Raw genomic sequence first — 25,823 nt, 5'->3', positions numbered from 1 at the left:
CTCTTTAACCCTCCGGCGACAGGTACGGGTTAGGGGCGTTACAGATAGGCCACTTTTTGGGCTTTCACTGAACCTCATTTTCTCGAGTTTTCATTACACACCTGGTTCATTTTTTATAGGAAAGTAGTCCCGAGACCTCCGGAACCTAAAAATAGTATACCATACACCATTTTAGCAATTAGTTTACAAATTTAAACTAGAATTTGATCGCGACTTAAGGCCTCTCAAACCTGAACTACTCGCGAAACACTTACCACCAATGAGTAGAAACCACTCAATACTCAAATCTCTAGACGAGCAATAATCCCTTCTTGTCTTTCCCCTAATTGAGAAATAATGAACACTATCAATGGATTTCATTAAACATAATCAATTTCCCTTACAACGCAAAACAGAAAAAGACAACCACTGGATAGCTTACCTATTTGGAACGAATCAAAGAACCCCAAAAGTACAACAATGACAGCATAGACGATGACCAGAATTGAAGAAGAAAAAGAAGAGAAGAAAAGAAGAGAAAGAATAACAAAAAGTAACGTCAGAGAAAAGAAAGAAAAGGAATTTTGTGAAAAAAAGAATTAAAATTAAAAATTAATTCTACCAAAATCCCAACTCCCCACAACCCCATTAACTACCAATCCCACTAAATCCGACAACTAATCTCATCCCACCACCTCAGATGTAACAGCCTGGTTTAGACCCTAGTCGAAATAGTGGTTTTGGGACCACAAATCTGAGTTAAAAAATATTTTATTATTATTTTCTGTATTTACAGCATGATATGTGATATGTGTGAAAATTTCGTGATTTAATTTCATTGTTTGTGTGCTCAATTTGATAAAAGGACCTAATTGCTGAAAATGTAAAAGTAGCAAGCTATATGTTAAAGTGCTTAATTGCTTTGATTAATTAAAGATGAGGTACTTATGTAGTTATTTGACCACTAAATAATTGGATGGACAAAAATGGGCTTATATTAGTGGAATTTAAATGTGTTTACAAAGGTTATAATCGTAATTAGTTAATTACATGTGAATTAAGTAAAAACAAAGCCAAAAATTCATTTAGTTCATCTTTTTCCACCAAGCATAGAAAGAATAGATAGGGTTTAAAGATTTGGAGGTTTCAACATTAGCATGGTTGATTTGGTAAGTGAATTTTGTTCGATTTTTGATGATTTCTATGTTTTTGTGATCGTTGCTTTGTGTTCTAGCTAGCCCATGCTTCAATTTTTGAAATTGTTGATGATTTTGAGAGTTTCCATTGATGAATACTTGAGTTTTTGAATGTTTGATGACGTATAATGAGTTGATAGATTATCGTGTTTTGTAAAGTGATTTTTAGTGAAATTGCATAAAAAGGACTAATTTGTGTAATGTGAAAAATGTGGGGTTAAAATGTGAAATAAATGAAAGTTATGGGCTGCTAGAGGCTATATGAAAATTCGGCTAAGCTTTGATATTGAGGGATTTTGTGAATTTGATGTATTTCTGAAAATGGACTAAAATGAATAAATGTGTAACTTTAGGGGCTAAAGTGAAAAATGCTCAAATATGTGTTTGTGGATGAAATTAAATGTGTTGATGAATAAAAGTGTTAATTTTGAATGTATTTAGATCAAGAAAACAGGAAATGAGGTTTGGATCAAGAGTAAATCAAAAGTTGTCGATTAGTCGTTCCGGTCCGTTCGTCTCCGTACGAGGTAAGTTCATATGCAAATAAATGTATTTGAATTGATTTATTCATGCTTTTATGATATTGTAATGTAATGAGTGGCTATGAAAGATGAATATGTGAAATTGAGAAAACATCGATCGAATTATGGCGTCCGAAAGCCCTGTACGAATCATAGGAATAGTTAGGATACATATGTCATGACATAGGATTCTGGTATGTGATTTCGTGTAAGACCACGTCTGGGACATTGGCATCGATTTGAGATTTATGTGTAAGACCATGTCTGGGACATTGGCATCGTATATGATTTCGTGTAAGACCCTGTCTGGGACAGTGGCATCGATATTTGATAACATTTAAGACCACGTCTGGGACGTTGGCATTGTACAAGTTTACGAGCTATCTGAGTATCCTTATCAATTTTGAACGGTTCAACGGGCAATATCGAGAATGGAATGAAAATGTGAACAAGTTTTCGATTTAGGTACGTATGAAATGTATATGTTATTCAAGAATGAAAGGTGAGTATGTGTATAAATAATGACATGCGAATTTCATAAGAATGAATGTTGGTTAAATGCAAGTGCATTAAGAACAAGTGAGTTGGATGTGAATTATGAAACTTGTGTATGAAATTTGCTATGATTCCATAGATAAATTGGCTTATATTTATCTTATGTATTAAGTTTATTTGTATATGGCTTACTAAGCTTTTAAAAGCTTACTTTGTGTGTGTTTTTCATTGTTTTATAGATTATCGAAGCTACCATGAGCTTTGGGATCATCAAGGATCATCATCACATTATCGAACGTTATTTTGGTACTTTTGAAGTTGTAAATGTTAATATATGGCATGTATAGGCTAGTGATGTTATGATATGTGTTATGTGAATTTCTTTCCATGTGATATGGTATGAATATGATTGAGACTATGGAATTGGTTTTGGTATAGATTATGTGATGGAAAAATGATATAATGAATATATATATATAGTCTTGCGTGAATGGCTATCTTGGTATGATTTGGTAGTTGAAATGGTAAGGTTTTGATATGATTTTAAGTTTCGTTATATGTTGTTTGAGACAAATGGATTGGTATGATTTTAGTTCATGAAATTGGTATGCTTTGTTATGAAAGTGATTATGAAATCGATTGGTGATATTATGGATTGAATTATGCATGTTAAGGTATGGTTTTGGTTACTATTTGGTCATGGAATATGCTTTGGTTGATGCTTGTAGAGATGACCCTTTTTGGGTGGCATGTTGGCCTTATAAATGACCTAGTTTTGTCCACACGGGCAAAGACACGGGCGTGTGTCTCAGTCGTGTGTGACACATGGTTATGTTACACGGCCGTGTGTCCCCTGGGGTATCCTACGATTTAAAGTCAGTATACCATACAGTTTCGACACGGCCTAGACACATGGGCGTGTCTATTGGTCGTGTGTGACATACGGTCTGACACATGGGCGTGTGGTCGACCGTGTGACCCAAGTTAGTAACCCCTCTAATTTTCCCATGGCCATGGCACACAGGATTGTCCTCGACCGTGTGGTGCAAGTCAGTATGTATGCCCTATTTTCACACGGCCTGTGACACGAACGTGTCTAGTAGCTATGTGAGGCACATGGCCAGTTCACACGGGCGTGTGACCCTTATATCTTTGAAAATTTTCTATGTTTCCCAAAGTTTGTGAATGTTATTGGTTTTTTCCTGAACCGCTTCTAAGCATGTTTTGAGGTCTCGTAGAGCCTTATAAAGGACATTGTGAATGTTTTGAATGAATTTCGATTTTGAATGCTTAAGTGTATGTAAATGAGATGTGTTATCCGATAATGCCTCATAACCCTATTTCCGCGACGGATACGGGTTAGGGGTGTTACATCAGAAGTCTAACTCCACCAAAACTCTATCACACAATCGAGCAAAAATTATCATCCATGCTTAGGTAGGGACTCGAACACGAGACCTTAGGCAAGCTAACACCTTACCATTCGAACCAGCAGGCTCATTCTGATATGATTTAACTAACAATAAAACATAAGCCAAACCTCAAGGGATAGGCTAGGATCAAAATGGCAAAAATTTCCAAAAATGGGACTTGAACCCAACACCCCAGACACACACTCAAATCAATTAACCACTGAAACAGATACTTAATTATGATAGAGTTCACAAAAACAAAGTTAAATTAGTCTGGGCGTTACATTCCAAATGATGAATGAGTGATTTACCGAGTTCGTACGAATGAACTAGATGGATCAATGACCTCCACCCCCACTTGTTGCCCAACCGGTCCATGTAGTTCTCAGGGTTTGGAACCAATACAAGTTAGCAAGCCTTCAGTTTATAAAATTCATAAATATGGGGTTGAAGAATTTATAGCTACTTCTAAAGATGATCCAATAAGAGCTGAGTTTTGGTTGGAAAATACGATCAGGTTTTTTGATGAGTTATCTTGTACACTGACAGAGCGCGTGAAATGTGTTGTATTCTTACTAAAAGATTCAGCTTATCAGTGGTGGAATACCTTGGTTTCAGTTGTGTCAAAAGAGTGAGTAGACTGAGAATTCTTTCAAGCTAAGTTTCATAAGAAATATGCGAGCTAGAGATTCCTTGATAAGAAACGCAAAGAGTTTTTTGAGCTTAAACAGGGTCGGATGACAATATCAGAGTACGAGAGAGAATTTGTTTTATTGAGTAAGTATGCCCGAGAATATACACCGACTGAGATTTCCATGTGTAGACGGTTTGAAGATGGACTGAATGATGACATAAAACTGTTAGTCGGGATACTCAAATTTAAAGAATATTTTGTTTTAGTTGATCGAGCACATAAAGTTGAAGAATTAAGCAAAGCTAAAAGAAAAGCTGATTTTGAGGCTCATGATTTGGATAAGAGATCTGCGGGAAAATCTTATATATCGTCATTAAAGAAGTCAATAGAATATAATAACCGTTTGTTAGGTTTAGTGGGTTATTCCAGTAGAGATTGCGGAAAATACATGCAAGTTTAAAACCTCAGGCTACATCTGTAACGAGCGTAGGCAGTGTTAAGAGTAACAAGCTTGAATGTCAATAATGTTGCCGTCGATACTTTGGTGAGTGCAGGATGAAAGATGGGGTATGTTTTAAATGTGGTTCATATGAACATTTTAACTGAGATTGCTCAGAGAGGTCTGAAAAAGAAAAGGCTCAGACTGTTCGACCAAGCAACACAGCTGTGAAGGGTAGACTGCCACGAAACCCTAGAAATGTGGGAAATAGCCATAGTAGGACAAAAGACTCTGCTGTGAGATCCAAGGCACAAGCATCGGTTAGCATGAGAGGAAGCATTAGCACCATATGTTATTATTGGTTCTATCTTTGATACTAGTGTTACTGCTTTGATTGATCAGACATCAATACATTCATTTGTATGCACGAATCTAATGTCAAGCAAGAAATTGCCTTTCGAGTCTATTTTGTGGTTAAAGTAACAAACCCCCTAGGTCAGTATGTGTTAGTTGATAAAGTTTGTAAAAATTGTCCTTTGATGATTCGAGGTTGCAACTTTCCGGCTGATTTGATGTTACTACCATTTGATGAATTTAAAGTGATTTTGGGTATGGACTAGTTAACTCCGCATGATGCCGTTGTGAATTGTAGACAAAGCTTATTGTGTTAAAATATCAGAACAGTGAAAAGCTTTAGATTGAATCAGATAAATTGGATAGTATGTCTAATGTTATTTCAGCTATGTCAGCATAGAAATATGTTAGAAAAGGCTGTAACGTGTATCTTGCCAACATATTTGATTCTAGAGTTTTTGAGTTAAAGCTAGAATCGGTTCTAGTGATATGTGAGTATCCAAATGTGTTTTCAAAAGAGTTACCCGGATTACCATCGATCCGAGAGGTTGAGTTTACTATTGAGTTAGTACCGGGAATATCTTTGATATCAATAGCTCCTTTTAGAATGGCACCTACAAAGTTGAAAGAGTTGAAAGCACAGCTGCATGAGCTGACAGATAGTGGTTTTGCTTGACCTAATTTTTCTCTTTGGGGTGCACCTATTCTATTTGTTAAGAAAAAGGACGGATCCATGCGATTATGTATTGACTATCGACAGCTCAACAAAGTCACGATTAAGAACAAGTATCCATTGCCGTGTATTAATGATCTGTTTGATCAGTTGAAAGGTGAAACAATGTTTTCAAATATTGATATTCGTTCAGGTTGTTATCAGTTGCGAGTTAAAGACTCAAATGTGCCAAAAACTGCATTCAGAACTAGGTACAGACATTATGAATTTCTTGTGATGCCATTTGGTTTGACTAATGCACCTGCAATATTTATGGATTTGATGAATAAAATTTTTAGACTGTATTTAGACAGATTTGTCATGGTATTCATTGATGATATTTTGATTTATTCACGAGATGAGACTGAACATGCTAAGCATTTGAGAATTGTTTTGCAAACTTTGCGCGAAAAGAAATTATTCGTTAAGTTTAGCAAATGTGAATTCTGGCTTCGGGAAGTCAGATTTCTGGGACATGTTGTATCGGTCGAGGGCATTAGAGTTGACCCGAGTAAAATTTTAGCTGTTGTGGATTGGAAGCTTCTGAAAAATGTATCTGAGGTCAGAAGTTTTTTGGGTTTAGCCGGATATTACAAAAGATTCGTCAAGGGATTCTTGATGATTGCTACACCGTTGACGAGGCTATTGCAAAATGATGTTAAGTTTGAGTGGTTTGAGAAATGTTAGCAAAGCTTCAATCAGTTGAAATCATTGTTAACCGAGGCACCAGTGTTAGTTCAGCCAGAGTTGGGTAAAGAATTTGTAATTTATAGTGATGCATCGTTAAATGGTTTGGGCTGTGTTCTGATGCAAGAGGGCAAAGTGATAGCGTATGCTTCTAGACAGTTGAAGCCACACGAAAATAATTATCCGACGCATGATTCAGAGCTTACAAAGATTGTATTTGATTTGAAGATTTGGCGACACCATTTGTATGGAGAAAAATGTCTTATCTTCATGGATCATAAGAGTCTGAAATACTTGATGTCACAAGAAGATTTGAACTATTGATGTAACACCCCTCACCCGTATCCGATGTCGGGACAAGGTTTGAGGTGTTACCTGACTTAAACTCAACCAACTATGTAAAACTGAGCTATAAAATTTCAATCAATTTAAAACTTTTCATTTCACATACATTTTGTCCCTTAAATGGGCTCATGAGGCCCAAAACATGCGTTAGAGGTGGTTCGGGACTAAACCGAGAACTTAGGAAAAAATTGAAAAATTTCATGCTTTAAGGCTCCACACGCTTGTGTGGGTATTGACCGTGTAGTCACACACGCCTGTGCCCTTAGCCCATGTGCAACACTGACTTTAAAACACGACCATGACACACGCCCATGGGGGCAGACCGTGTGTGACACACGGTCTAGACACACGCCCGTGTGTCTACCCGTGTAGACAATTACAAGGCTATTTTCCAAGCCATTTGTCACCCTCACAACATATGCACACATACTTATCCAATAACATACAACATGACATAAATGAGCTCTTAAACATCTACAAACATGTTATGCTCATGTTAATTTCTTATGCAATAAATATCATAGAATTTACTCACATCATTACCATATACTTGTCATAATTATCATTACGTCACAAACCTCATGTCTATCACTAGGCATACATAATCATATCCACAACCCATTCATGAGATATTATTAACTATTTACCAATCACTTATTCTTGAATCAGTTACTAACTCATCAATGAATCTTAATTCAATCTCTAGGCATACATGTTGTAAGCCACATCACAAGAGATAATAACATACATGCATAAGAATAATCATATAGGCCCATAACGTCATTAGATGACATAGGCCAATTTACCCGACTACATACTACCTTAATAACAAGCCAATGCCTTTGGCTGAATCATAATATCACATACTTAACATTAAAACCCTATACATGCCATAGACTCGAAACACTAGGATTTACTTACGCCGATAGCGTTAACTCGACAGTGTGATAATATCTCTAACGGCCTCTAACCCGCGCTAACCTGGCAACCCTAGGGAACATGGGAAAGAAAGGGAGGTAAGCTTTACGCTTAGTAAGTTCATATGAAAACAATAAGCAACTCATTAACATGTTTTATCAATGTTTACAACATATTCTCAAGTTCACAACAAGCTGTCTTCCCGAGTAATATTCACTAAATTATTTATATTTGGAGCTACGAAACTCCAAATTAAGTTCCGTTAATTTTCCTTGAAACTAGACTCATGTAAATTTCTACCATAAAATTTCCATAATTTTTGGTTTAGCACTCAAAATTACCCCTAATTCAGTGTCTGACAGTTTAGACCCTTCTGCATTAAAGTTCAATTATCTCATAGCATAGGACTCGAATAATGTTATCGTCTATTTATATTGAAACTAGGCTCATTAAGGATTCTATGAATATAAATCATAACTCATAAACATTTTTGTACAATTTATAATGATTTTTTAAATTCAGAACAGGGGATCTCGAAGTTATTCTGATTCTGTCCTATGCAACTTCAAATATCTCATTATCGGAAATTCTTTTGCTTACACGGTTTCTTTTATAAGAAACTAGACTCAATAAGATTTATTCCCATATTTTATTAAGCTTACAAATCATTTTTCACTATTTTTAGTGTATTTTCAAAGTTACACTACTGCAGTAACTCAAATCTGTCAAGGCTAAGTTACTCATTCATGATCATTGTTCACAAAATTAATACAACATCATTTCATCCATCATGGTAAGAACACATATTTATGAATCATAGATCATTCACATACCATGGCTTTCTCATAGGCTTAGTGTACAGACCTGCACAACTCATAACATAACTCAAGTACATACTCACCAATGACTTACCTCATTGGGACCATCATCAACTCTTTCATCGGATTACCCGTTGAACACTTGGAATACTAATTGGATACTCGAAAAAACCTTTACACATAAGTGCCTCAATTGTAGCTAAATCTACCTCATATCTCATGACATTTAAATGCTCACTCTCGAGAAAGTCATCTAGACTCATAATTCCTAGTGACATGTCACTCGTATCCTATTTTATTCCTAAGGTTCAAACAAGATTTTTCCTCGCTTATCAAGGCCTTGTCTCATCATATTCATATTAATCACATACACATTAATATTTGTACAATTCATGTGATGACAACATTTAAATACATGTATAGCATGGTATTATTTACATATGAACTTACCTTGATACCACAAAGGTGAAAAAGACGTAATCGTCCATAAATTAATTTTCCCTGTTCTAGGCCCAAATCGCATTTTTCAACATCTAAAACATCACATTTAGCTAATTAAAACAATGTACTAATCAAATTAGTCCATTGACACACTTTTGCAAAATTTACAATTTTGCCCCTCTATTTTGTCAAAATTACCAAATTTCCCCTAGGCACAAAACAAGATTTTTATTCAATTTCTTTACTTCTTAAGCCTAGATAAACCATTTTCATAACTATGGAAACTCACAAAAATCATTATTACACACATTAACAACCCATTTTACAACTTTGCATAATAACCTTTTTAAGGTATTTTCATGCAAATTTCCTTCACAAAAGTTGTTTATTAGACAACTACAATTCATATTCTTCCATAAAAACTCAGCAAACAACACATATACATTCAAGGTAAAACCCTAGACTGTTTATCATTTTACAAACTAGACCCCTCATTTGAAAGCTAATGCTTTAGGGGTTCCAAAAATGTAAAAATCATCAAGAAAGTCATTAAAAATCACTTACTAGCAAGGGATGTAAGTGGCTGATATTTCAAAGCTTCAAAACCCCTTTCTTTTGCTGGAAAAATTGGTCAAGAAGAAGATGAAAAGGGATGATATCATCCTATCTTTATTTTATTACCTATTTGGTCAAAAGTCACCTAATACACACACCAACTTTGACTATTCAACCTTTATGACCCCTATGGCCAGCCACGACAAATAAAAAGGGTATAATTTCCCTTTAAAGGCCTTCAATTTTAGTTATCTAGCTATTAGACACATTTAGGCATTAAGACAACTTTTACATATTACACGATTTAGTCCTTTTTCGAAATTGGACTAGAAATTGCTAAAATTAACTTACCAAAATTTACATACACAAAAAAAATTATATTATAACACATAAAATAATACTAAAATAATTTTCTCCGGCCTCAAAATAGTGGTTTTAAAACCGCTATTTCGACTAGGCCCAAAATCGGGCTGTTACAATTGAAAGACTATGATTTGATCATTGATTATCATCCAAGAAAGGCAAATGTAGTTGCTAATGCTTTGAGTAGAAAATCTCTATTTGCTTTGAGAGCTCTAAACACGTGGCTGACATTGACTAATGATGGTTCAGTTTTAGCTGATTTGAAAGCTACACTGACATTTTTGCAATAGATTTATGAAGCTCAAAAAAATAATGATGTGTTGATAGCTAAATAGAAATAGATTGAGATGACTCCTGATTTAGATTTTCAGATTGGTCCGATGATAGTTTGTACTTCAAAGGTAGAATTTGCGTTTCGAGAAATTTAGATCTCGTTCATAAGATTTTACAAGAAGCTCATAATAGTAGCTTGTCTGTTCATCTTGGTAGCAATAAAATGTGCAGTGATTTAGAACAAAGATATTGGTGGCCAGGTATGAAATAAGAGATCTCAGAGTTTGTATCGAGAAGTTTAGTTTTTTAGTAAGTTAAAGCCGAACATCAAGTACCTTCTAGTTTGTTACAGCCAGTGATAATTCCAGAATGGAAATGAGAGAGTGTCATGATGGACTTCGTATCGGGACTGCCACTATTTTCAAGAAAGAAAGATGCTGTTTGGGTTATTATTGATCATTCAACAAAATCCACACATTTCATCCCTGTGCGTATGGATTATTCAATTGAGAGATTAGTAGAGTTATGTGTTGCTGAGATTGTTAGATTGCACAGGGTGCCAATTTCTATTATTTCTGATAGAGATCCACAATTTACGTCTCGATTCTAGAGTAAGTTACATGAGGCTCTATGTACTTGTTTACATTTTAGCACTGTACTTCATCCTTAGACGGATGGTCAGTCAGAGTGAGTGATTCGGATACTCAAAGATATTCTTCGATATTGTGTTTTAGAGTTTGAAGGTAATTAGGAGAGATTTCTACTATTAGTCGAATTCGCATACAATAATAGTTATCAATCGAGTATAAAGATGGCATCATACGAAGCTTTGTATGGTCAGAAATTTTAAACTCCATTGAATTAGATTGAGCTAAGTGAGAAAAAGCTTTATAGGGTTGATTTGATATGAGAAACCAAAGAAAATGTTAAAGTGATTTGAGACAGTTTAAAAACAGCTTCAGATTGATAGAAATAGTATGCAGATTTGAAAAGAAAAGACATTGAATTTCAATTCGGTGATAAAGTGTTTTTAAAAGTCTCATCCTGGAAGAAAGTTCTTCAATTCAGTCGTAAAGGAAAGCAAATTCCGAGGTTTATTGGGCCGTGTGAGATTATTAAAAGAATCGAAACGGTAGCTTACAAAATGGGTTTATCGTCAGAATTAGAAAAGATTTACAACATATTTCATGTATCAATGTTACGACGGTATCGACTAGATCCATCACATGTGATTTCACCTGTTGACGTTGAGATTCAGCCGGATATGACGTATAGTGAAGGACCAATTAGAATTCTAGCTCGAGAGGTTAAAGAGTTAAGAAATAAAAGCATAGCTTTAGTGAAAGTTCTTTGGCAACGACACGGAAGAGAAGAAGCTACCTGAGAACCGGGAGAAGGTATGAAAGTGCAATACTCGAACCTCTTTTTTGGTAAGATTTTCGGGGACGAAAATTCCTTTAGGGGGAGACTTGTAACATCCCATTTTCAGTGATCAGAACAGTCGTTTCGAGCCAAAAAATATGATGTAAAAATATTTATTTTATTATTATTTTAATATCTACGCTATTTTAGTAGTGTTGTAGAAAATTTTCGTTAATAAATTTTAACGTTTGCATGCTTAATTAAGTAAAAAGGACTAAATTGTAAAAGGTGAAAAAGTAGAGTTCTATGATCTAAAGGTGTCTGTTAGCTATGAAATTAATTGGTTAAGGGAATTAGACCATTAATATTATTGCTGGACATTTATGGACACAATTTAAGTGATTTTAAGTTAAAAAATTAAGGTTAAAATAGTAAATCAATAAATTAACTTAAAATTAAAGTGAAGAAAGATGGTATGATCTTCTTCAAGCTTTATTTTCACTGAAATTTTGAAGAAAGGAAGCCTTTTTTAGGGTTTGAGATTCGGCTAATCTTAGATTGGTGCATGGTGAGTGTTTTTCATCCCATTTTTAATGATTTTTATGTTTTTGAAGTCGTTGTAGCTTAACCTAACTAGCCCGAGGACAAATTTGCAAATTTTTTAAAGGTTTAGAGTTTTATCATGAATGTTCTTGCATGATTTATGAAGTTTGATGAAAGATTGTGAGTCCTTGTTGTTAAATAAATAACTTTTGTAAATTGATTTTTGATGAAATTATCATTTAGGGACTTATTTATAAAAATAATAAAATACCATGATAAATTTGTGAAATGATGGTTTGTGTGGGTTGGTATGAGTCCCTAGGAAAATTTACTAGCATGATATGTGGATGAAATTTTATGAATTTCAATTTACGAGCTTAATGACTAAATTGTAAAGAAGTTAAAGTAATAGGGGCAAAATTGTAGTTTTAGAAAAGTGTGAATTTTGGATTAAATTGAATAGTATGTTTATTAAATAGATTGAATTTGCTTACTTAGTTCAAGTTAAGCCTCTTACGGTCTAGATCAACAAAAATATGAAGTCTCAGATTAGTGATCTTATTTCGATGTCTTTATATTCGAGGTAAGTTCACATGTTTAAATAACATTTTAATGTTATTCGATTTATATGTTATTATGCTATTTTTCATATCATGTTACGACGAAAATCCAACGACATTACGATGACTATTGAGCCCTGTCTAAACCTTATGAATATATAGGATACAAATGACATGTCATTTGGGTTACCATGTTTCGGGTGCTGGTTTTGAATGTCTTACCGATGGTCGAGTTCTGGCATTTGTTGCGGATACTCATCAGCTTGTGTAAGCTGCATCGTGTAGCTACATTCTGACCTCGGCTTGTGTGAGCAGACCAATTTATGGCTCGAGTGAGCATTGATGTAAAGGAAAAAGGACAAGGAATTGGTTTCGATCATATGTTTAGCACACTTTGTGTGAGCTTCCCGCGTATCTGATATTATTCTAAGTGGTTCAACGGGCATGAAAAAGGAAGGGACGATAAGTGTTCCAATGGCTAAGTTATGAACTTATGGAAAGCTATGAATTGCTGATGATTAGAGTATGAATAACAATGTTTATGGAAAGGATGAATTTAAATATGCTATGTTCATGAAATCTATCTTACCATGTGATGATTTTGTTAAGTTATGTGTTTAAGCACTAACTTGTGTTGTTGATGATGCTTAGGCTTGTGCCAAGTATGTTGAATTGGTTCATGTTTAATTTTTAAGTTATGCATTGAAATGGTAAGTTATGTTCATGTTATACGAACTGACTAAGCATTTTATGCTTACGTTGTTTTTCTTTCCTATGTTTTATAGATTATCGGAAGCTCAATCAGTTTGGAAGCTCGTCGAAGACCTATCACACTATCCAATGATTATATTGGTATATTTTGATGTTTTGATCAAGGTTATAATGACATGTATTGGTGGACTTATGTTTAATGGCTAGTTAATGTTTATGGCATGTAAATGTTGTTTTGAAATTGTGGTACTTTTGGTACTTTGATGCCTTGATGGTTGGTGTTGTTATAGGTAAGTTGATGCGTGATGGAATGACCAATTTGGTATGTGATAGTATGCTTATAATGTGGCTAAGTTTGGTTATGTTTTGAGATGGTTATGAGCTATATATATTGGTATGAATATGGTCAATTATGCTTATGATTAGATATATTTGAATGTTTGTGTTTAAGGTGCCTATATGGCATATTGGTTGGACGGTTAAATGGCTTATTGAATTGGTCTTATTGTACATGATTTGGGCATGTTTTAAGGTTTTGGTTATATGTGCAAGTTGCTTGTAGGTTCATGCTTGAATGGGTGAAAGAAATGGCTTGTTTTTGGCCAATTTCTTATCCACACGGCCTAAGACACAGGCATGTGTCTCAGCCATGTGTGGCATACAGCCATGCGACACGGCCGTGTGTCCCCTGTAGGTTTTAACAACTGCAAGTCAGGTAGTTACACTGCCTATTACACGGCCTGACACATGGGCGTGTGGCTTGGCCGTGTGACACAAGTCAGAGAGTTACACGGACTGGGACACGGCCGTGTGTCCCTATTTTCATTGTTACATGACCTGAGACACGGGCTTGTGTCTCAACCGTGTGAGTCACACTGCCTAGCCACACACCAAAGATATATAAAATTAAAACAACCTCAAGTATACAAGGCTAAACAATAGTAGTCTAAAATTATATTACGAGAAATAAAAATAAAAATAATTAATCGAAATAACATAAGTTAACTAAAATTAAAAGAAAATCAATTTAACAATCGAAATTAATTCAATTAAGCAGGCAGAAGATTAACTCACTTCAGTGTTCTTAATTAACTTCAAAACTCGAGTTTTATTGAGTTAGCTATGAATTAACCAGTTATTACCTCTTGGCCTCTAATTAATTAACTAAGAGACCAATATACACTTATCTCTCGACCAAGATAAATTATGATTTACTAAGTAAACTTATCTCTCGATCTTGTTTATCCTAAACTACTTCCTAGCGTCGTCAATCCTAGGTTTAACCACACATAATTTAAACCAATTAACTTGGTCTAAAACCCTAATTCTTCTATTAATTATTCATACATCCGCTCATTAATCTCCCTAAGGAAACTATCCACTCATGGATTTAGATACAATTATCCTTAATTTCATATTTAACATGCAAAGAAAAAAATTAAATAAGAAAATAAATCTGTTTCAATGTCGATTTTCGTGCGAAAGCTGGATTTCCTTTGATATTCGCGAAGATAACTTCTGTTGCAATTGAAAACAACAAAGAAATAAATAAGAACTACTTAATTTAAGGCTTGGATCAAAATCGAATCCTAGTTAAAGAGAGAACAAAATTTGTTTAGGACTAAATTGAAATAAAATAAAAATTGAAAATAAAAACCTAAATCTAAACTAAGTGGCTCAATCGGCCAAGCCTCCTAAAGTGAGGCTAAATATTCCTATTTATAGCCAAAATTTTCTAACCTATTAGGTTAATTGCAACTTCAAAACTGATAACTATAGATTGTACAAACTAAAACGCCCTTGATTAATTTAGGTCTGTTTGTCACCCAGTGTCACAACACCACAAAACCGGTGTCACGACATTGCCTTTCGAGTCTGGATTATTTTTCTTCAAAGTTTGATGTTGCGGAACCATAGCTCAGTGTCACGGCATTGCCGTCATCCTTCACGTTCTCAGCTCAAAATCAGAGTTTTGCACACTCGAGGGGTTTGTTAGTTCATCCCTAGGCCCGTATTGGCCCATTAGGTAATCATATGGCTAAAAATTGTGTAAAAACACTTATTTTTTGGAAATTAAACATAAAGTACTAAAAACCAAAAACATAATAAAAACATATAAAAGAGCTAGAAAACAAGCTTGTTAAGTGCTGAAAAGACTCTAATTTGCCTCAATGGATTGTGGTAGATCAAACTCCTCCGCACTTAAGTCATTGCTTATCCTCAAGTAACAATATAAAACACATTAATTACGAAAAGAAAAATAACTAACGGTGCTTGAGCATGCTGAATACATGAGATTGACTCGGAACAATATAAACAAGACAATGTGGCTAAACATGTCATTCTAGCATGATATATAATTAACTTCTGGTTTTCAATATCGTTTACGCTAGTTCACTAGGTTACAAAGTAAACAAATACAAGAATGTTAAGCATAGTATTCTATTGAAACAAGTACACAGAATTTACATTTATGTTCAAAGAATACAAGTGGTTAGAAATGTCAATATTTAGTTTATTTTTCATCCATGAGTCGTATCACTTAGGTTACATAGGACTTTTCGGCTTGTAATGTTCTGCGACTTAGTTTGGTTCGAAATTGAAGAACTGTGTAACACCCATCGCCCGTCCCTATTATCGTATTAGGGTTACGGGATGCTACAATAAACAATAGGACAAGCATTTTCTATTTCAATTCAAAATACAATTAAAAACAATCATTAATAGACAAATTTTCAATAAATATAGTATTCATACAAAAAACGGGCTTAAATTGAACTTTAAGATACAAAGGGTTGGACTTGAGCATGAAAAAGGACCAAATTATAAACTTTTTAAATTTTGAACAAAGTATCAATATCATTGTAATAACTATCAATATTTTTATATTCGATATCGATACCAAATAAAACATTGATACCATTTTGATATTTTGCCAAATCTAAAAATTTTGGTTCAGAACATTTTATTGATACCTATTTGGAGGTATTGATATTTTTAAAAATTTATCGATTGTTTTTAAAAATATCAATATGAAATTGGCATTTTCCTGAATCTTAAAATTGTTTATTAGATCTGATATCGATACTAGATTCATTAGCATTGATACTTTTCTTAAAATGGTCAAAAATCAAAGGTTTAAGGGTTCAAAACATGTTCAAGGCATACATCACTCCTAAAGATACAAACATACAAATATTTCACCATTATCACAAGCTTATAAACCTTAAAATTTATTATGTAACAAGAATATCATTAATCTTTCAATAAACTCATCCAAACACATCAAAACATTCCATTATCTAGTTCTAACCAATATGCCATATGGCACCATCACAAACAACAGTCCAATTCAACATTCAAGGTAACTTCTATCCAATTTAAACTTACCTAACCATGTTATACAAATTGACAAGTTATTACCATTTCATTCCATAACATCCATTCAAAACATCACTAGTTATTCATTCTATCACAAATCAAATTTATGCATTTCATTCTATCACTAGTTATCCATTTCATTCCATAACTTACCTCGGTTACAAAAACAACTATTAGTTCGATTTAGTCCACAACCTTGTTCTGTCCCCGGTCTAAACTCGAACTTTGTTTTTCTTGATCTATAATATCAAATTGAACTTATTTAATCATCACATTATTCAATTCAGCCTAAAAACACAATGATAAAAATTATATTTTTTCCCCTAAACTTTTGACATTTTACATTTTCGTACCTAGGCTCATAAAATGAGTTTCATTCAACTTCTTCTTTACCCAAGCCTAGCCAAACCCTTTTCATGCTCATGACAGGCCACATTTTCCATTTACTCACACTTTTATACACATTTTAAAGACTTGTACAAATAAGTCCCTATTTGACGTTTTTATTGAAAATCACTTTGTAAATGTTGTTTAACTATCAACAAACATGTATATTCTACCATTAAACATCAAAATACACACCTATTCAACAAGGGTAAAATTTTAGATTTTGATTTTCTTTCAAATTAGTCCTTGAAATAGCTAAATCAAGTTACAACGATCTCAAAAATATAAAAATCATCAAAAACAAGACAAGAACGAACTTACAATAAAGCTTGAAAGTTGGCCAAACCCTAGCTATGTCTTCTTTTTTGATTTTTGGCCATGGGAGATGAAATTAGAAAAGATGAACACTTTTTATTTGTTAATTTTGTCTTTATTTACCAAATGACTAAAATGCCCTTAATGCTTAACCTTAAAATTTTACCTAGCCATGTCCACTTTTGTCCATACTAAAATATAATAGTATAATTACCATTTAAGGACCTCTAATTTAAGAATTCATAGCAATTAAGCACCTTTAACATAGACAACTCAGGTTTTGCACCTATCACAATTTAGTCCATCTAGTCAAATTGGACACTCGATCGATAAAATTTCTTAATGAAACTTTCACATAATCATTCAATCATACTGTATACCTTAAAGAAAAAATAAAATAAATATTTCTATTTCGTATTTATGGTCCCGAAACCACTATTCTAATTTGATCCAAAAATGGGCTGTTACAACTCTCCCCCTTTAGGGATTTTTGTCCCCGAAAACCTTACCAGAAAAGAGGTTAGGGTACTATTTTCTCATAGCTTCCTCAGGTTCCCACGTAGCCTCTTCAACCTCGTGTCATTGTCACAATACTTTCACTAGAGCTATGCTTTTATTTCTTAACTTTTTAACTTCTCGAGCTAAAATCTTGATCGGTTCTTCACCGTAAATCGTATCGGGTCAAATCTCAATCTCTGTTTATGAAATTATGTGTGAAGGATTTGATCGGTAACGGCGCAACATCGATACATGAAACACATTGTGAATCCTTTCTAAATCTGATGGCAAAGCTAATCGATATGCAATTGGCCCTATTCTCTCAATAATCTCGTATGGCCCAATGAATCGAGGACTCAACTTGCCTTTGCGACCAAATCTAAGAATTTTCTTCCATGAAGACACTTTCAGAAATACCTTATCACTAACTTGAAATTCAATTTCCTTTCGTTTTAAATTTGCGTACGATTTCTATCTATCCGAAGCTACTTTCAAACAATTACGAATTACTTTCACTTTTTCTTTGGTTTCTCTAACCAAATCAACCCCATGAATCTGTCTCTTACTAAGCTCAGTCTAGTACAATAGAGTTCAACACTTGTGGCCATACAATGCTTTATATAGTGCCATCTTTATACTCGACTGATAACTGTTGTTATAAGCAAATTTGACCAATGATAGGTATTTCTCCCAACTACTTTCGAACTCCAAAGCACAACAGTGAAGTATATCTTCGAGAATTTGAATCACTCTCTTAGATTGACCATCGGTTTGCGGATGGAATGCAGTATTAAAATTCAACTTTGCACCCAACGCTTCTTGCAATTTCTTCCAAAATCGTGACGTAAACCTTGGATCTTTATCTGAAATAATAGAAGTAGGCTCCTGTGCAATCTAACAATTTTAGTAATGTACAATTTAGCTTGCTTATCAGGTGAATAATCAGTACATACCAGAATAAAATGAGCTGATTTCGTCAATCTATCAACAATGACCCAAACAACATCTTTCTTCTTCGGAGTCAGAGGTAATCCAGTTATGAAATCCATCGTAATTCTATCCCATTTCTACTCGAGAATCGTCACAAGCTAAAGTAAACCCGAAGGCATTTGATGTTCAGCTTTCACTTGATGACAAATCAAACACCTCGTTACAAACTCTAAAATGTCTCGTTTCATGGCTGACCACCAATACAATTCTTTCAAATCATTTTACATCTTCGTACAACCATTGTGTGCCTCATGAAGAATTTTTTGAATCAACTCAGTATCTTTCGGTACACATATCCTTCCTCGGAACATCAAATAATCATCGGCCCCAATCTAAAAGTCTGAATCACCATTCAGTTCGCACTGAACTCTCTTATATTGCAATTCACTATCACATTTCTGGGCTTCAAAAATTTGTTGAAGAAATACCGGTCTAACTTTCAACTTGGCCATAATCGATCCATCATCAGACAAAGTCAGTCGTGTATTCATCATCCTCAAAGCAAACAAATAATCCCTACTCAAAGCATCAGCGACTACATTCACCTTCCCAGGATGATAATCGATCACTAGCTCATAGTCTTTCAACAACTCGAGCCATCTTTGTAGTCGCAAATTCAAATCTTTCTGATTCATCAAATACTTTAAACTTTTATGATCGGTAAAGATGTGACACTTCTCACAGAATAAATGCTTTCGCCAAAATTTTAAAGCAAACATAATGGCAGCCAATTCCAAGCCGTGTGTTGGATAGTTCTTCTCATGCGGTTTCAACTATCTCGAGGCATAAGCTATCACTTTACCTTCTTGCATTAACACACAACCAAGACCATTCAGTCTTTTCCCAAATCAGGTTGCACTAATATTGGTGCCTCAGTCAACAATGCTTTCAACTGTTCAAAACTCTTTTGACATTTCTCAGACCACTCAAATTTTACATATTTTTGTAACAATCTGGTCATAGGCGTAGCAACCATCGAAAATCCTCTAACAAAATTTCGATAATACCTGGCTAAGCCCAAAAAGCTTTTAACCTCGGATACATTCCTCGATGATTTCTAATAAATAATTGCTGAAATCTTACTCGAATCAATCCTTATACCTTTCGTTGAGACAATATGCCTTAAAAATCTAACTTCTTGGAGCCAAAACTAACTTTTGCTGAATTTAGCAAATAATTTCTTATCTCTTAAAGTCTGTAATACAATTCTTAAATGTCCAGCATGCTCAGACTGATCTCGGGAATAAATCAAAATGTCATCAATGAACACAACTACAAACTTGTTCAAATATAGTCTAAAGATTCGATTCATCAAATCCATAAAAACAACAAGAGCATTAGTTAATCCAAAAGGCTTAACAAGAAATTCATAATACCCATACCTTATTTTGAACGCAGTTTTCAGCAAATCCGGGTGTTTAACTCTCAGCTGATAATAGCTGAATCTCAAATCTATCTTCGAGAATACTATTTCCCCTTTCAACTGGTTAAACAAATCATCAATTCTTGGTAAAAGATACTTGTTCTTTACCATAACCTTGTTAAGCTGACGATAATCAATAAAAGTCTCATGGATCAGTGTTTCTTCTTGACGAATAACACACCCCAGGGCGAAAAACTCGGTCTTGCAAAACCCCTATCTATCAACTCTTGCAACTAAGATTTCAATTCTTTCAATTCGGTTGGAGCCATTCTATATGGAGCTATCAATATCGGTAAAGTTTCCGGTACCAAATCAATAGTAAACTCAATCTCTCTAATCGATGGTAATCCAGGCAACTTCTCTGGGAATACATCCGGATATTCACAAACTACCGGCACAGATTCAATCTTCAATTCAGACACTTCGTATTCAGTACATACGCAAGATAAGCTTCACAACCTTTTCTTACATACCTCTGAGCTGACATCGACGAAATTACGATAGGCAACTCACCCGACTCCTCTAATTCAATCTGAAGAATTTCATTATTTTGACATTTCAATTCAATAATCTTTTGTCTACAATTCACTACGACATCATGTAGAGTCAACCAATCCATTCCAAGAATTACATCAAACTCATCAAACGGTAAAAACATTAAGCCAGCCGGAAAATAGTGACCCCGAATCATTAAAGGACAACTCTTGCAAACTTTATCAACTAGAACATATATGCCTAAAGGGTTCGACACTTTAATCACACACTCAATAGACTCGACAGGAAAAATTCTTACTAGATACCAAATTCATGCAAATATAAGAATGAGTCGATCCAGGATCAATCAATGCAACTACATTAGTATCATAGAAAGAAAATAGACTAGTGATAACATTAGGGGATAATGCATCTTTGCGAGCGCGAATAGCGTAAGTTCTAGCAGGTGCTCTAACCTCTGATCTCACAGTTAACTCTTTCATCAAACCTCTACTATTGTTCCCACTCCCAGTATTTCTCGGTGGCCTTCCTCTAATGGCAGTGTTACTTGGCCTTGCATTCTGAAAACTATCTTTCTCAGCCATTTAAAGGAATCTCGAATAAAGTGATTTGGGGAGGCCCAGTTGTTCATCCTACATTCACCGAGATGTCGTCCACCACAGTGTTGACATTCAGGTCTATTAGACCTAGCATTACCAACACTCGTTATTGGCGTAGTTTGGGCCTTAGAACCCAAATACTGCTTCCCACGATCTTTATTGGGATACCAAGTCGAAACATTAGAACGAGTATAAAAATCCCTCAACTTTTTTGATGGAGATTGAAATGACTTATTTATTGGTCTTTTTCTTGAGTCTCTAGCCTCAAACTCAGCCATTCTCTTTTCTTTGCTTAACACTTTGGCTTTACATGCCCGATTGACTAGCACGACAAATTTGTTCAACTCTAAAATCCCAACTAACAGTCTGATATCCTCATTCAGCGCATCTTCAAATCTCTTACACATGATAGCCTCGGTAGAAACATATTTTCGAGCATACTTATTGAACCTAACAAACACTCACTCATATTCAGTCACAAACATACGGCCCTGTTTCAGCTCTAGGAACTATTTGCGTTTCTGATCAATAAATCGCTGATTGATATATTTCTTTCTGAACTCATATTGAAAGAATTCCCATGTAACTCTTTCCCTCGGCACCACGGATACAAGAATATTACACCATTGATACACTATGTAACTAAAAAGTGATACAACACATTTCAAACACTCATCTGGTGTGCAAGAAAGCTCATCAAATACCCTGATAGAGTTCTCAAGCCAAAACTCTGCTCTCTCGAGATTATCGTCAATATTGGCTCTAAATTCTTTGGCCCCTTACTTTCGAATCTTATCAACTAGAGGCTTTTTCAATCTTACCAATTCCACACCTTGGGGAGCTATGGGAACTGGTTGGGGGTTAGGTAGGGGTGGAGGATGTTGGGTAGCCGAATTTGTTCAAGCAAACTCGACAAACCTCTCATTCATCCTTTGGAAGAAGACTTCTCTAGCCTCTCCTCCCTGACTCACCATTATTGGTCTACTATCAAATGGCGTTGTCTCTTCAGCGGGAGCCGGTGCATTACTTTCAACATCATTAGCTACCTCTCAGTTGGCATCCATTTACTAGAGGAAAACACAATTTTAAATTGTTAGGAGTCGTCACACTATCACAAATTAAATATGGAATGTATAGCTAGACCCTCACACCGCTACGTTAGTCCAAGAATCGACTAAATCATAGCTCTGATACCACTAATTGTAACACCCCTTACTTGTATTCAATGCCAAAACAGGATACGAGGCATTAACGGACTTACAAAGCGAGCAAACATACGATTCTGGGTCATAAATTTTCATCCAAATTAAAATCCATTCGCATTAAATCATAAAGTTCCAAATACGAGCCTACGAGGCCTGAAACATGCTTTGGAAGTGGTTTAGGACTAAACCGAGCACTTAGGAAATTTTTACAAAACATAAATTTTTTTTTGCTATGAAAAGGGGTCACATGCCCGTGTGGCTTGGGACACGCCCGTGTGGGAAGGCCGTGTGGTCACACACGCCCATGCCCCTAACCCGTGTAACTCTTTATTTTGCAATGCATGAACAAATTGATGTCACACGGCCAAGTCACATGCTCGTGTGCCAGGTCGTATGGTAAATTATATTTTCATAAAATAGGTGCAGACTTCACACAGTTGTGACACATGTTCGTGCCTGAGGTCATGTCCCTCAAACGGCTGAGACACACGGCCGTGTCTCTACCCATGTGCTCAATTCTGGGTATTCTGTTTCTCAAAATTAAGGTGTAGGGGACACATGGCCAAAATACACGTCCGTGGGGTAGACCGTGTAACACACGTCCTAAACACACACCCATGTGTCTACCCTTATGGACAAAATAAAGGCTATCTACGAAGCAATTTGTCACCCTCATTTACTCCTACACACACAAGTTCAATGGCATAATCCATGGCATGTTTAAGCAACCAAAACATTTAAAATCAAGGCTAAATCATATCATTCATTACCAACACTTAACATATTTACTATAGCATAATTTACCAAAATAATTCATACTAAACTCACATTCACAAGTATCAACATGAATACTTTCATAATGCATAATTCTACTTAGATTTCCTAGCACACCAAATGACCCATCTCATCCATTTCACAACAAGTCATTTAACCATAATAAACATATAGCAACCTATTAAAAAACACAAAAACAAGAAGGCATTAACACATATACTTATATAAATGGGCTTACAGTCATTTTAGCCAAAATAAACCAATTACATGGCTAAATACCAAGTCACCTTAAACAAGTATGAGCCAATACATTTGGCCAAATCAAATGACACATATAACAAAATGACCAAGTCCCTATACATGCCATACTCTCAAAATGTTTTAAAATCATCAGTACCCAAAAGACAGTTTGATAGTGTGATGTGACTTCCGATGACCTCCAATCCCGAGCTAGCTTGGTGACACTATAAAACATTGAAAATAAAACGAAGTAAGCTATATAGCTTAGTAAGCTCGTATGAAGAAATAAGCAACCTTACCATACATTAATCATGCAAGTAATATAACATAAGGTGAATTAATTTTCCATAATCTCAAGATCATAATTCACTTCCATCACAACTTACCTTGAAATCTTCATTTCACAAATTAATAATCATAAGCTTTGAGTACATACCTGTACCATCTCGTAATGAATTTACACTTATTCTCATTCTTTGACATACACGTGAACCACTCAGAATAATAATGCCGGATACTTGGGAATCTTGCACACTAAGTGCCATATATGTAGCCAATGCTACCTCAATCTCATATCTCATAATTGCTCGTTCTCCAGCTAATCAACGAGCCTACTCACACAATCTGTCATTCAAGATGTAGCTACTTGGTGCTGCTTACACAAGCTGTCAAGTAACCGCAACATATGTCGGTATATGCAGCCGCTGGTAAGACGTACGAGACCAGCAGCCAGATCACATAATCACATAACACATGGTAACCCTAGTGACATGTCACTTGTATCCTAATCTATTCCTAAGGCTCAGACGGGATTTCTTGCTTATCCGTCGAACTCGTCCATAGAGTTAAACTCGTCCACACAATTAATCATACAGTTCATGCAATATTAAAATATTTAAATACAATTATATTAAAGCTTATTTAACAGACAAACTTACCTCGGTTACAAAAATGGCTATTAGTTCGATTTAGTTCACAACCTTGTTCTTTCCTCGGTCTAAACTCGAACTTCATTTTTCTTGATCTATAATATCAAATTTAACTTATTTAATCATCACATTATTCAATTCATCCCAAAAACACACTATGGAAAAAATTATATTTTTCCCCTAAACTTTTGACATTTTACATTTTAGTCCCTAGGCTCATAAAATGAGTTTCATTCAATTTCTTCTGTACCCAAGCCTAGCTGAACCCTTTTCATACTCATGACAGGCCACATTTTCCATTTATTCACACTTTTATACAAATTTTATAGACTGTTACATATAAGTCCCTATTTGACATTTTTATCAAAAATCACTTTGTAAATGTTGTTTAACTATCAACAAACATGCATATTCTACCATTAAACATCAAAATACAAACCTATTCAACATGGGTAATATTTTAGATTTTGATTTTCTTTCTAATTAGTCATTGAAATAGCTAAATCAAGTTACAACGATATCAAAAATATAAAAATCATCAAAAATGGGACAAGAACGGACTTACAATCAAGCTTGAAAGTTGGCCAAACCCTAGCTATGTCTTCCTTTGTGATTTTTGGCCATGGGAGATGAAATTAGAAAAGATGAACACTTTTTATTTGTTAATTTTGTCTTTATTTACCAAATGACTAAAATGCCCTTAAAGCTTAACCTTAAAATTTTACCTAGCCATGTCCACTTTTGTCCATACTAAAATATAATGGTCTAATTATCATTTAATGACCTCTAATTTAAGAATTCATAGCAATTAGGCACCTTTAACATAGAGAACTCAAGTTTTGCACCTGTCGTAATTTTGTTCCTCTAGTCAAATTGGACACTCAATTGATAAAATTTCTTAACGAAATTTTCACACAATCATTAATTTATATTGTATACCTTAAAGAAATAATAAAATAAATATTTCTACTTCGAATTTGTGGTCCCAAAACCATTATTTTGATTTGACCCAAAAACGGGCTATTACAATTTGATAGGTGAGTTTCGTCATTACGAGCCATTTAATCACCTCAATTAGATAGTATCAACCATTATCAAGTCATGATATAATATTTAAAACCATGAACACATGTACAAGTCTTTCATAATGAATCATAACGAAATATCAATTACATATGGTCATTAAGTCATTTAACCATTAAAAATTCAACTCGATGAATGGTATAAACATATATAGATATGCACCCAAGACACACTAGAATGCTCAGC

Source organism: Gossypium hirsutum, chromosome A02 (assembly GCF_007990345.1).
Source record: "Gossypium hirsutum isolate 1008001.06 chromosome A02, Gossypium_hirsutum_v2.1, whole genome shotgun sequence".
NCBI classification, from domain to species: domain Eukaryota; kingdom Viridiplantae; phylum Streptophyta; class Magnoliopsida; order Malvales; family Malvaceae; genus Gossypium; species Gossypium hirsutum.
This window is presented reverse-complemented; position numbering follows the sequence as displayed.